This window comes from Pipistrellus hanaki (assembly GCF_964339955.1).
Source record: "Pipistrellus hanaki genome assembly, chromosome: 14".
In the NCBI taxonomy this organism is placed as follows: domain Eukaryota; kingdom Metazoa; phylum Chordata; class Mammalia; order Chiroptera; family Vespertilionidae; genus Pipistrellus; species Pipistrellus hanaki.
Window position 1 is genome coordinate 798,777 of NC_140516.1, and position 13,081 is coordinate 811,857.

The window sequence follows — 13,081 nt, forward strand, 5'->3', positions numbered from 1 at the left end:
GGTCTAGAGGCCTGGTGCATGAAATTCATGCACTGGAGGGTCGGGGGTCCCTCAGCCCAACCTGCTCCCTCTCACATACTGGGAGCCCTCAGGGGATGTCCTACTGATGACTTTGTTTTGTTATTAGCTAGTTCCTAGGGCAAAGCTCCCCCATATACATAGTGCTTTTCTAAATAGTGCTTATTTTAAAAATAAGACATGAAAAGAGCAGTCTGGCCTCCCTTTGCTGGAGGTGACCTGGCTGATCAGGGGAGGGCAACAGCCCCATCACCTCACTGCTGCAGTTACTGCCAGTCACCACAGCCACCAAGGTGTTTTCGTCAACACAGTCTCCAGACCCTTCACCAAGAAAAAATGACAACTTTCTCTAGACATTTTCAAGATGTGTCTTTCATAGGATATGACAGTTCATTCTTTATTTATTTTTTAATCCTCACCTGAAGATGTGTTTCCATTGATATTTAGAGAATGTGGAAGAGAAAGGGAAAGATAGAGAGCAACATCAATGTGAGAGCGACACTCTGATTGGTTGCCTCTTGCATGAGCCCTGATCTGGGCCCTGGATATGGAGAGCCTGCAACCTAGGTACATGTCCTTGATCAGAATCGAACCCAACCCTGATGTCGGCAGGCCGAGGCATTATCCACTGAGTCAAACCGGCTAGAGCAGGATATGACATTTCTTAGCCCTCCAGCAGTGGACCTTCATTTTGTCTGCAGAAGTGTGGTGGAAAACCCTAGATCACCTTTTTGAATTCTTATTACCCAAGTTACTAAGAATATTACCAGTGACATACAGGAAGCTTAGCCAATGTGCAGTCAGAAAAGGTGTTTCCTCTTTAGTTCACACCAATCATGGGCTGGGTCCTGCCCAGGCCTAAAGCCTCTGGCGGAAGCTTTAGACCTGGGCGGGGCCCTCCAACTCTCTCTGATCACTGGCTCCGCCCCTGCCCAGGCCTGCCCAGGCCCAAAGCTTCTGAAAGCCTCTGGTGGAGGCTTTTGGTCTTGAGCAGGGGACCCTCAGCTCCCTGTGATCACAGGCTCTGCCCCTGTCCAGGCCTGGCCAGACTGGAAGCCTCTGGCGAGGCTATCGGCCTTGAGCAGGAGTAGACCCCCAGCTCCCTGCGATCCATTGCAGGAGTGGACCCCAATCGCAGGCTCCACTCCTGCCCCCATGTTCTGATTGCAGGCTTGGCCCTTCCCAGGCTGCTTTGGGCCCACTGGGCCTTATCTCACAGTGACTGGGTGCCAGGATGTTCCTAGGACACAGACACTGGGTGTCTATGTATGCAAATTAACCGCCATCTTTTTTGGGTTAATTTGCATACTCACTCTGTTTGGCTATGGGTGTAGCAAAGGTACAGTCAATTTACATGTTTATTATTAGGTGAGATATTGTGGTTTCACTATATTTTAACAAATGGGTTGACGCTGGTATCTTGGTCCACAGGTTAGATGTTTCCACCTCAAGTTTAGCTGATGAGATGCCAGGGTTCCAAGCAGGAGCAGTTTGTGGTGGTACCATGTGCTGCATTCACTTTTGGTTTATGGTGACATTTTAAAGTTTCTATCTGCCTGATTAAAATGATTTATTGCTTACCTAATTTTAACTAAACTTGCTTTGCATAAAAGACAAATTGCTGCAAAAATTCTGGCACAGAAATTGTGGATTGAGTATAGAGTAAGGTACTACTTAGAGTACAAGCATAAGAGCTTGGTGGTAAAATGACAGCATGGACATTTTCACTCATTGAGTGAAAATTATCAATGTTGAGAGATAATAAGATCTGAAAAGAATCAGCCAAAAAAAAAAAAAAAAAACCAGTTATCCAGAAAGTTATTTGAAATATCTAGAAAAACACTATGATCTGGGGGAGCTTTGTCCTAGGAACTAGCTAATAACAAAACAAAGCCAATATGTTCTTTATCATATCATATGATAAAGAACATGCTTAAAATATAGTTTATTTGTCCTGGCCTGTGTGTCTCAGTTGGTTGGTCCTGTGCACCCAGAGGTCGCTGGTTCAATTCCAGGTCAGGGGCAAAACTGAGTTGTGAGCTTGATCCCCATTAAGGGGCATACAGGAGGCAGTTGATCAATGTCTCTCTCTCTCCCCCCTCCCTTCCTATTTTTCTAAAATCATTAAAAACCATATTAATATGTATGCACATATAGTTTATTTAATCTTAACTTACCCTTTAAAATTTTACATTTCTGTTTATATTTTATAATAATCATAAATTACTACAATAGAATATACATATGTGGAGTTAAAATAGAGACATACATATGTAGAGAAATGCTCAAATATTTTTACTGATGGGGAGCATTATCCAACACATTGCTTTAGGAAATTATGATAGTCAGAAGAAAAACATCCCAATGTTAATAAATTTTAATTATTGCTAGCCCACCATTCTATCCACCTGTCATTATATCATAAAATGGTGAGAGAGATTTTAATCACTTCCTTCATAAAACATCACAAAAGCAAAGTTTCATAATTGAGTAAATTTATCTTCTAGGAATGGAAACTATGGATTTGCTAGGATGTTTTTATATGTTGGGTTAGTTTGGCATGGGACTTCAGTCACCAGTTGCTGGTGCAGATCGGTTCTCCTTGCTTGCTAAGAAGAGCAGGTCTGTCTCAGGGTATGTGAGCTTCCACTGACATATGCCTTTGGGCTCTCGGGACCTGCTCCGGTGCGAGAGGCCTCAGTGAAGACGGGACATCACAGGACATACTGCCATCTCTGCAGACTGTGCTGTACAAAAGAAGACAAAATAATGAGCTTCATTCTGTGTGTGTGACAATCCAGATTAAGCAGTGAGCTCCTAGCTATAACGGGGAGTGAGACATGAAAGTCAGACTTACAAAGCATTTTGTGGCAACATTAGTTTAATCTGCTGGTTCAGCCATAAAGGCCAGCAAAATGTACAATATTGTCAAGGAATGATTGAAAACAACTTTTGCCATTAAGTCTACATTCAGCAAATTGTTGGTTGAATACCTGCTATGTGTTTGGATGTTGTAATGATATAGTTCTGTTTACTACAATTTAAAATACTCTGAGAAAATTTAAAAAGTCCAGAAAATTAAGTAATACAGTGGGCAGGGTGAATTGGAGAAAAATCATCACAAAGTATAAGCTTCCAGTTACAAGATAAATAAGTGCCAGAGATGTGATTTGGGACATGCTGACTATAGCTAACACTGCTGTATGATGAATGGAAATGTTAAGAGAGTAAATCCCGAGTTCTCATCACAAAGAGAAATACAATTCCTTTGTTTTCTTTCTTTTCTTTTTATTGTATCTACTAGAGTCCAGTGCATGGATTCATGCAAATTGAAAGGAAATTAACCAGAAGACATATTTTAATATAGTTATTCACCCTTTCTTTACAGCAGAAGTGTCGGAGACGAGAGGAAATTAGTAAAATGTATATGAAGATAATATATAAATTGATTTATAAACAATAACAACATGATATCACAATAACAAAGACATGATACAAAAACAACACTGATAAAAGCAATGACTGATAAATTGATTAATCTTATTCTCATATCTCCCTGTATACCACATTAAGAGTAAAAACACTTTCAGAGTGCTTGACTGAATCATTTACAACTTGTGATGAAGCATTTACAACTTTAATGTCACATGCTCTTCAAACTCGAGAGAAAGAATCATATAATTGACAATGTCTGAAAATGGGTTCAGGTAAGAATATTTCTACTCTGTCTAGAGTTTGTCCTTGTGATTGTTTATTAGTCATTGCAACTGCTGGCATCACGGGAAACTGTCTGAATTAATTTAAATGGAAGGCCAGTGTCAGATGGAAACAAATATCGCACATGTGTGAGTCAACGTTTATTCTTTAAATTGCCAGTGCATGTCATATGTACCAGCTGTTCGGTTGGTCAGACAGACAGATGGTCAGCGGGTCAGACAGATGGTCAGTCACTTAGCCTTTTATGTATATAGATATGAGTTGATGGATGTGGGTGAACAAATTGTGGTAACCATTTCACAATATATGTAAATCAAACCATAAAAAAGGAACTAGTCTAATCGTTGGGGGGGAGGGGGGGAAGCTAGGAAAGAGAGAATATAAGTAATTTTCCCTTAGAAAGTTGAATGTGGAAGGATGGGGCTAGCTCATTAGAATAATTTTTGTGTTTCTTTTTTAAAAAAAAGTTGTTAAGAACTAACAAGAGGAAGGAAGGGGATAGGATCGATGTAAAGCAGTTGAACCAATTATATGTACATGGGTTCCACAACAGAGTCCCAAACAGTCCAAAGTCCTATTGCTGAACAGGCAGGGAATCAACAGCAAGCCTCCAGCTCCACATCCCAGAGAAGCTGATGAAGTCCTCCCTGAGTCTTCTTTTCTCCAGCAGGGTCTTTTTCTAAGCCAGCCCCTCTGCCTCATTCCAGTGGAATCCCTTTTTCTGGTGGGCTTTGGTCAGGAAAACAGAAAACACTCTAAGAACCCAAGAAAGGAGACGTTTCATATAGAAAACTACACTAGATGGACCTGAGGGATGATAGGGAAAGTTTCCAATGGGTTCTAAGAAATCAATATGTGATAGAATAAACATACCCCTCCCCCCCATTACCTCAGCTACATGCACCACCAAAGCGGGTGGTTCACTAGACTGTGCTTTACCTGTTGGCACACCTCTGCCTTCTGCTGAAGCCAGGCATCTGATCACCCCTGTCACAAACAGCGTGGCCTCAGTTTTCTTTCTTCTTCCACCACTTGCACAGGGGCCTCTCCTTGGCGGCGTCTAAACAGCACCTGGCTGGGTGGGAAATGCGCCTGAGGCTTGTAGCGCTTCCAGTGTCAGAGAGAACAGAGAAAAGGGCCATGGTGTGCATTCCCAGCGGGACCCAGCACACCAGGTTTTCTCCTGGTGCAGGTAGCATATTTCTGCTCCACTGGAATTCCTGGGTGCTTCTGTACCCGCTCACTTAACGTACAGAATCTGTAATATGGGCCTTTGCTAGACACCATTTCACCAGTAAACCAATGCAAATTCCTATTTTAATTTAGTTCTGGTCTAAGAAGAAAAGGCCCCCTCTTTTGCTCCAGGTGGGGCTTCCCCTGACTCTTTGCTGATGTCCAACCACCATTTCAAAAGGGGGTCATTCCCTCTGGGGGCCTCCCTCATGCTCCTGCTCCCCCAGCCCTGAGCTGCTCTCTGTGCCAAGCGGGGCAGTCTGAGGGGGAAGTGCTGCGCTCTAGCAGGCACACCTGCCACTTGGCACAGGCAGGCTGTGTACTCAAACTTTCCTGTGAAAACCCGGAGTCTCTCCTTGCCTTAAACTTTCAGATTGTCCCTGAGAGCTGGAGACACCTTCCCTAGGACTGAAGACACCATGAAAGAAAATGCCTTGCGGAAGGTCCCAAACTGCTGGTCGCAAAGAAGATGTTTTCCCAGACTTACTCCTCAGGCAGGCGGGCAGTTTTCTCTCGTTTACTTTGCGTCTGAAGTTATGAGAAAGGTGTTTATTGTCATCCTCCTTGTCAAAGAGTTCCAGACTCAGGGCAGGTCCTCAGCTTCAGCTGTGCACCTCCCTCTTCCCCATAGGAGGGCAAACACCATGCTGTGAACTAGTGCCCATGCCCAGCGCACACCCGGGTCTGAGCAATGGGCGTGCAGCCCTGCTCCTTTTCTGTGGCATCGGCTGCATACCAACGAGGAGAATTACATTAATGTTTTGAAGAAGGAAGTTAAAGACTAAAAACCTAGGCATTTTCTTAAGGTTAAAAGTTAGATAAAAATTGTGTTTTAAAGCTTTTCAGTCAAGCCTGAAATTATAACTAAAGGCACAGAGCAGCAATGACCCACCAATCCTGCTTTCTCTCCATAGGATAGCCGTCCTGAAGGCAGGCACCTGGTGTCCAGGTGGCATATGCTCCCTGTGGATTCTCCTCATTGGCATTGCAGGTCATGTGCACAGAGACCCATGGCAGAAAGGAGATTTTCCTGTCAGTCTCTTCATAGAGCACTGATATTTAATGTTCATCCAAGAGGCATTGGTAACAACTGAACTTCCTTCCACTAAATTAAAAGAATAAGAGCATTTTGATTAATTGAACAAAGTTTCAATGGTTTATCTTGCACTGACATTTTGATTTTTAAAGAAAATACCTCTCTAAACATTAATTTTTTTCATTTATAACTGGGATACTCTTAGTTTTTGGCCTGTGGAATTCATTATTGTGAGACACAGGTAGGATTCCTTTTGCAGAGAGCTTAGTGTGAGTCCTTGCATAGGGGAAGCGCTGATAGATGCTGGCCACCACCCTTCTGCCCCAGCTGCTGAGCATCAAGCAGGGAGCACTTTACTGCCCTGGGTGACCCCCTTGCCGTAGGAGCCTTCGCAGGTGATACTGACTAGCATAAAGGATGGGGCTGAACCTGCAAAGAAAGGAGATGAAAGAGCTGTGCAGAATAACATGTCATCAAATAGGGCTAGAACCCAGACATAGCCAAGTTCCAGAAAGGTGACTGGATTGAGAAGTTGAGGCTGGTAGGCCACCTCAGCAGGCACAAGAGGTAATGGTCATTATAGTTAAAGCATGATACCCACTCTGGCCAGGATTCGTTCTAGAGCTAAGAGCAGGGCATTATGACTTCCCTGGGAGCTGGTGAGGAGAGCTCCACGCTGACAGCCAGGACATTCGGACCAATCGCCCTGGCGGTAACATGCTTTTCATGGAGCCGTGGTAGAGTGAGCATAGGGAGAAGGCATTCCCAAACATAATGATCACACAATGCAGATGTTGGTTATAACTAGGTAGTTTCTATGTGATATCAGTTGTTAAATTGTGTTCAGAATAATTTTCTCTTTTTGGTCCCAATAGGTAGCAGTTAATAATAGTTGAAGTATATTGAGCATCCACTATGTGCCAGTCATTGTGCCATTTTGCTTTTTACAACTTATTTACAAGGTAAATATGACTATCATTCCAGTTTAGGGATGGAGAAATGGGTACATTTTCACTTAGCAAGGCAGCTTCAGAGCCAAGATGACATCTGGATCAGCTCCTGTGAGTATAAGATGCGATGTCAGGACACAGAGGGGCTTGGGTGGCAGCACAGCTGCAGGCTCCTGACCTATTTGCTTCTCACTCAGCAAGTGCTCTGGAAAGGCCAGAGGAGCTGGATTTCTGCTTCTGGCCTGTCACTTTCTTTCTCTGGCCTCAATGTTCTCATCTATAGACTGGGAAAACAATGCCCACCTCACTGATGCAGGTGTTAAATGATATAAGATGTGAAAAGTCTTAGCATAGAAAGAATACTGATTTATGACCATTCTTAATTTTATTTTATGACATTCCACTTTCAAAGGTCATCCACCATCGTAGATACCTCTAGTGACAGGGACCTTGCCACTTCCCCGCAGCTCTCATTTGGCCATTTACAGAGCAGCCTGATGATTAGAGAGGCACCTTTTATAATGATGCTTGCCCGGGTCAGTCTGAGCTGATGTTGCCTAAGCCTAATCCTACCTCACATTATTGGCCTTTTCACATTACAAAGATAATGCTCGTGGCCTCTTATGTTTTTCTTCTTCAAAATAAACACCTATAGTCACTTCAAGCAATTCTCAAGTGAGAAGCCTATGAATTCTATCACCAGACTTCTCAACTCTTTGATAGTAATATTTGTCAATTTCTCTTTTCAATTTTTGTTATTTCCCAGGAAGAAATGCTCACTATTGAAAAAAGAAAAGCTACAGACTTTCTAAAATGAAAACAGTGATTTATGATGCCAGGCTGGCTCCTCCGAGTCTACCCTGGGTGTCTGCCACCTTTGTTATCACAAGTCACCTGCAACCACTCTGGCTGCTGCTGGCGCTCTCTCGATAGAATAGCTCTCCTGGCCTGATACCAGGTGATAGCATGTAATCCTTCTTAAGTAATACCGTGGAGATAATTGAGAAATGAATGGATAAAGCAGGCCAAATCCTCCAGAAGATGTTAGAGAACTCATTAATCTGCCTCATTTGGTGCTACCATTCTCTCAAATTGCAAATTCACTGTGGTTTCATTATATTTATATAAAAGGAAATTGCCTGTCAAGAGACTTCATGCAATTGGATAGGACCTGTATAGTTTGGCCAAGAACAACATCCATACTCCAAATATTGAGTCACAGGAATCAAAACCATATTCTCTAAAGTCAAGTAATTAGTCAATTTATCCAGTTTTCATTTTGCATGACAATCTTCTCTCGAGAACTTCATATTGGTATTTTGGGAATTGTCTTATTGAGGTGTGAACTAAATCATGACTTTTTTCACTTGTCCTAGAACTTAAAATTCTAGGTTTATTCATTGCCTAGCTTCCAATTTCCAGTTCTTTCATGATTTCAAATATCCATAATATCTTGGACATTTAGAAATAAAGTTATGTAGCCATATTTTTCCATGTGGTCTTGGAAAATGGCAATCCCAAATGCAGAAGTAGTTTTCCATATTCCATACACGAGGCCTGGTTTATACAATCTTATGTGTATTCTCTATAATGTCAGTGCAGAATGTGCAATAAGAAAATGTATATGGTCTTTATTGGTTTTTAGCTAACTTATGCATATGCATGCACACATGCAGTGAAAACAATACCGAATGAATTGGTTCTGCGGTATAGGTTTTCTTATTTTCTTCAAGGTGGGGTTATCTCCTGTTCTTTCCAACCAAAAATTATTTTGGGGGGAGGGGAACCTAAGCATTTCCTGTGGCCCTGATTCTAAATGTCCATTGGGTTGATGGTAAAGTTCCATGTTTGTAGCTGACATGCAGAACAGCCCTCCTGCCCCAGGTATGTAACAGCATGTGCAGCTCTGCGGTTCATAGTAAAGGGACAGGGCCACGAGGAAGGGGCACGGATGCTCCTGGTATTTAGAATTAGACTGAAATCAAGGCATAGCTTTTCCTCCTGTATTTTATTTATTTATTTATTTATTTTTGTGGAAATGGGTATGGAAGTAAACAGAAATTTCTATCCCTGGAAGGTAGGCAGAAGAAGAGATTCACAAAAGGTGGCAATATAAGCCCAAACTGCTGCTAGACCCTTCGTTCCAAGGAGGCGGGCTTCTTGCAGCTCACTATTGTATTGTTAGCTCCTGGCCTTGGTGGTGCTCAATACATGCTTGTTGAATGAATAAAGCATTTAATGGGGAAAGACAGTTGACTGACTTTCTTTGCTTTTTATCTTCTTCATGTTTACTCTCTCTTCTTCCTTAGGTTTTACAAAGTCATTTTGGAAACCCAAGGCTGTTTCATTTGTTTAGGGTTTAGGTTTTATAAACTGGCATCAATAGCCCAGAGATTCCAAGTACCATATGGGAAGTGACATAACCTTGAAGCCATGAATGAGGTGGGGTGAGCAGAACTGTGAGTGGGAGAAAGAGAAGAAGGCTCCTGTGAGATCAAACCCAAGGATCTAGGTTCATCCATGGAAGAATTTTAATCTTTGTTTTAAATAAGATGCTGATTCCATTATACACAGGACATTCTGCAAGGCTGTCTTTGTTTCTGTAAGTGAAAATCAGAGGCAGGAGTGAAAATTGTTAAAAACTCAGCTGCCAGAAACCTAAGGCTGATCATAGGGTGAAAGGTCAGAAAGTTTCATGCCAGGAGAAGAAAACCACTTCAGGAAAAACCACTCAGGCAGGCCCCTTACACCTTCCTGACCTGCACTAGGTCACCAGGCTCCAGCAAACAGCCTGCTTGCTGAGTTTGAGTTTTAAAGCCACATTTTGCAAAGGACTGATCCTCTAGGGCTCAATAAATGACACCAGAAAACCACCTAGAAAGAATAATGAGATTTGCCTTAAATTAACTATTTCAGCTTCTCCTCCCTCTCCCCCCAAAAAAGTGTTTTTGTTGTTTTCTTTTAGGAAGTTGTGGTCTGAGTGTTGAATGGGCTCAGAAGCTCCCCGTCCATATGTTTATTTTAACTTTTTTCTCAGTTATGTTTGATTTCTGTATCTCTCATCCTTTCATTTACTATGGTGTTGTATTCCAGTTTTTAAAAATATTATAACTCAATTGATATATTCAGACAGATGATAGGCAGGGGCACGGTTGCAAATCTTTCTTCCAGGGGTAATGTTGATCTGAGCGTTTGTCTGAGTCTGCTGGCATACATGTCACAGACAGCCCAGAGGCACATGGATGTGTGATTACTGCCCTGGGACTTGGCAGCTTTGACTTACTGGTCACCGTCAAAATGTTTTTCAAGGAGCAGTGGCCATGTGCAGAGTCACCGGACGAGTGCAGTATCCTGTGCTCACATACTTGCAGACATGACGTCAGCAGACTTAACATTTTGCCGGCTGAATAGCGTGAAATTTGTGGTTTAAATTTGAATTTCCATGATCACTAATCAAGTGTGACATTTTGTCATGTCTATATTGGTTATTCAAATCTCTTCTGTGAAATTTCTGATTAGTTTTGCTGATACCCTTCACTCCCCAGTGTATTGTTTTTAATGTTATATTATTAGCAAAATGTTATATTATTCTATATATTTTTTCTTTTTTGGGGGTGTGTGGTTTATATTCATTGCAAATATAATTTTATAGATTTTGAATTTTCATTGTATATGTCTATTTTGTAATAAATAAAATATAATTATGTTATTAAAATTATCCATTTATTTTTGTGATTTGTGTTTCTTGTGCCTAGTTAAGAAAGCCTTCCTTCCCTGACATTTAGAAAGATGTTCCTGGCTCGCTGGCCAGGCATCCTTAGGGTTGGGAGGGAGGGCTATGGCGGTGTGTCCCGGAGAAAGCTCATCTCAGGGGGCAGTGGCTGGACACATCGCTCAATCAGCCCTGTCTCCCATCCCTACCAAGCAAGCCACACGCACATCGAGAAAGAATGGTTTCTTCTGGAAAGATCTCATATCGCCTGTGGGATGCCTTGGACCTTGCACAGCAACCCGGGTGTCTGCCCCATCTGCATGTGATGTGAGCACTGGCGGCACCTCGCTGCAGGAGGAGCCCTGCGCTCAGGTTTGGAGGCCTGGGCTGCCTGGGAACCTCTTCCCTGTTTCCCCTGGCCCACGGGATCCTCAGGCACACCCACATCCCAGCATCTCAGCACCTCACTGTGTGTCTGAAGCCCAACACTGGTGCTTGCAAAACCTAAGATGGGGATCTCTCTCTCTCTCTCTCTCTCTCTCTCTCTCTCTCTCTCTCTCTCTCTCTCCCCTTCTCAGGAACAGCTTTGTTTTCATATTTAATTTTCTCCTCAGTTGAGAGACTTACAATATGAAGAAAATAGTGAGAAAAACAGGAGAGAAGGTTAGGCAAGGCAAAGCTTTCAAGCCAGAAATGTTTCTCTCTGCCAACCAGAGAAGCATCTGGCCAGGAAGCAGTGGGGCAGCACACTTACCCCATAGAACCTGGAACCACCTGACCGGAATAACTTCTCTCCACCGTAAGTTTTCACCCCGTCACACGGCCACTGGAGATTGGGGGCAATGAAGTAGAGGAAAGAACACGCTGACTACCAGCAGCCAAGAGGCCTGTGGCTTAGTGGAAGCCTATCAGCATGCAGGGGCAACTCCTGGTGAGTCAGAGACCAGGAGCGACTATTCGTCCAGCCACAGTACAACCCTCGTTCTCTTCCCATCACTACAGCACCTAACAAGCACCCAACTCCCATGTTGTCTACAACTTCTCATGCACCGCCATCGGCCTGTGCTGGCCAGGCCCTCCAGGCACTCCTGATGCTCCCGGTGGGCCCTGTGTCCCAGGGACTGGTGCTTGCACTCGCAAAGACCCCTGAGCAGAGGCTAGTTGGCAGTGAGAGGCCTCTCCGTGGAATGGTACTTGGCATTTCCCGCTCATTTATTCAGTTTTTCTTTCTCCCATGATGATTGTTAAAAAATTATTTTTCACAAAATTGAGCAATAAAACTCCTATTTCATGATTTGCAAACTGACCATAAGGTCAAAGAGTTACCTATTTCCCCCTGTGAATATCAGGATAAAGAACTTATGCTGGGCTGTTTGGGGGTGGCTCATGCTCTCTATTTTCCTTTCTCTTTTTCCTATGCTACCCTCCTCCCCTCCAGTTAATGAATTTTGAAGGCCTCCACTGAACGGCAATAGGCTTGTTGTCACTCAGTGCTCAGAGAAAGATCCTGGGGCCGCTGACCTTGAAGAAAGTCTTACTTATTTTAAAGACTGTTACCTGTTTCAATAAAGAAGGACCTAAGAACCTTTTACAAGTCCTGTAGCTTTTATGCTGACTCCAAGGCATCTCACCTTAATCTGACTGCACTTTTTTGCTCTCTTTTAACATACTTTGGAGGGTGGATGGCCTCCCCAGTCTCTGCCCAGCCCAGGGCGCGTTGGCACCAGCAGCTTGACCTCTTCCTTCCTGCAAAGCACAGCGTGCTGGGTTGCAGAGGAAGAACTGGCCAGGCAGGAAGGGTGCCATGTAAGAGAGAGCCCATGTGAGCGTTCTCCCCTGGAACGTGTGGAAAGTCTCCTGGAGAGCTAACCCATGGCCACAGCCTTCTACCCGCGACGGAAGCACTGTTCAACTAATGCTCACCTCCGCCACTGGGCAAGACTATAACAGAGCCCCTGGCACAAATCTGGAATCAACCAGTACAGTGGGAACTGTAAGAACTGGATATATTTTATATAATACATATATATTTATAAAATGTAAACATTGCTTAGAAATTAATAAAACATAGTTAACATATGAATACAAGCACATGAATACAGTTACTAAATTAGAATAGTGTTTTTCTGGAAAGAGAGTGTGGACGGAAGGGGCCACATGCTAACAGCTCAGGGGTGACTTGCATGAGCGTCTTACAGACTCAGACCTAAAGACCCCACAAAAGATGGTCTGAAATTAAACTTTAACTAAAGGCAGTGATGGTGGGCAGTTACATCCTAGGCCGGTATCTTCACTGACAAGTTCAACCTTTACCTTAACTGAACTGATCTTTCTTTTTGCATCTATGATAACATGCCCTTGAAATGTCTGGGTAACTTGTAACTTTTCTTTTTCTGGATCCCTTGGGGCACAACC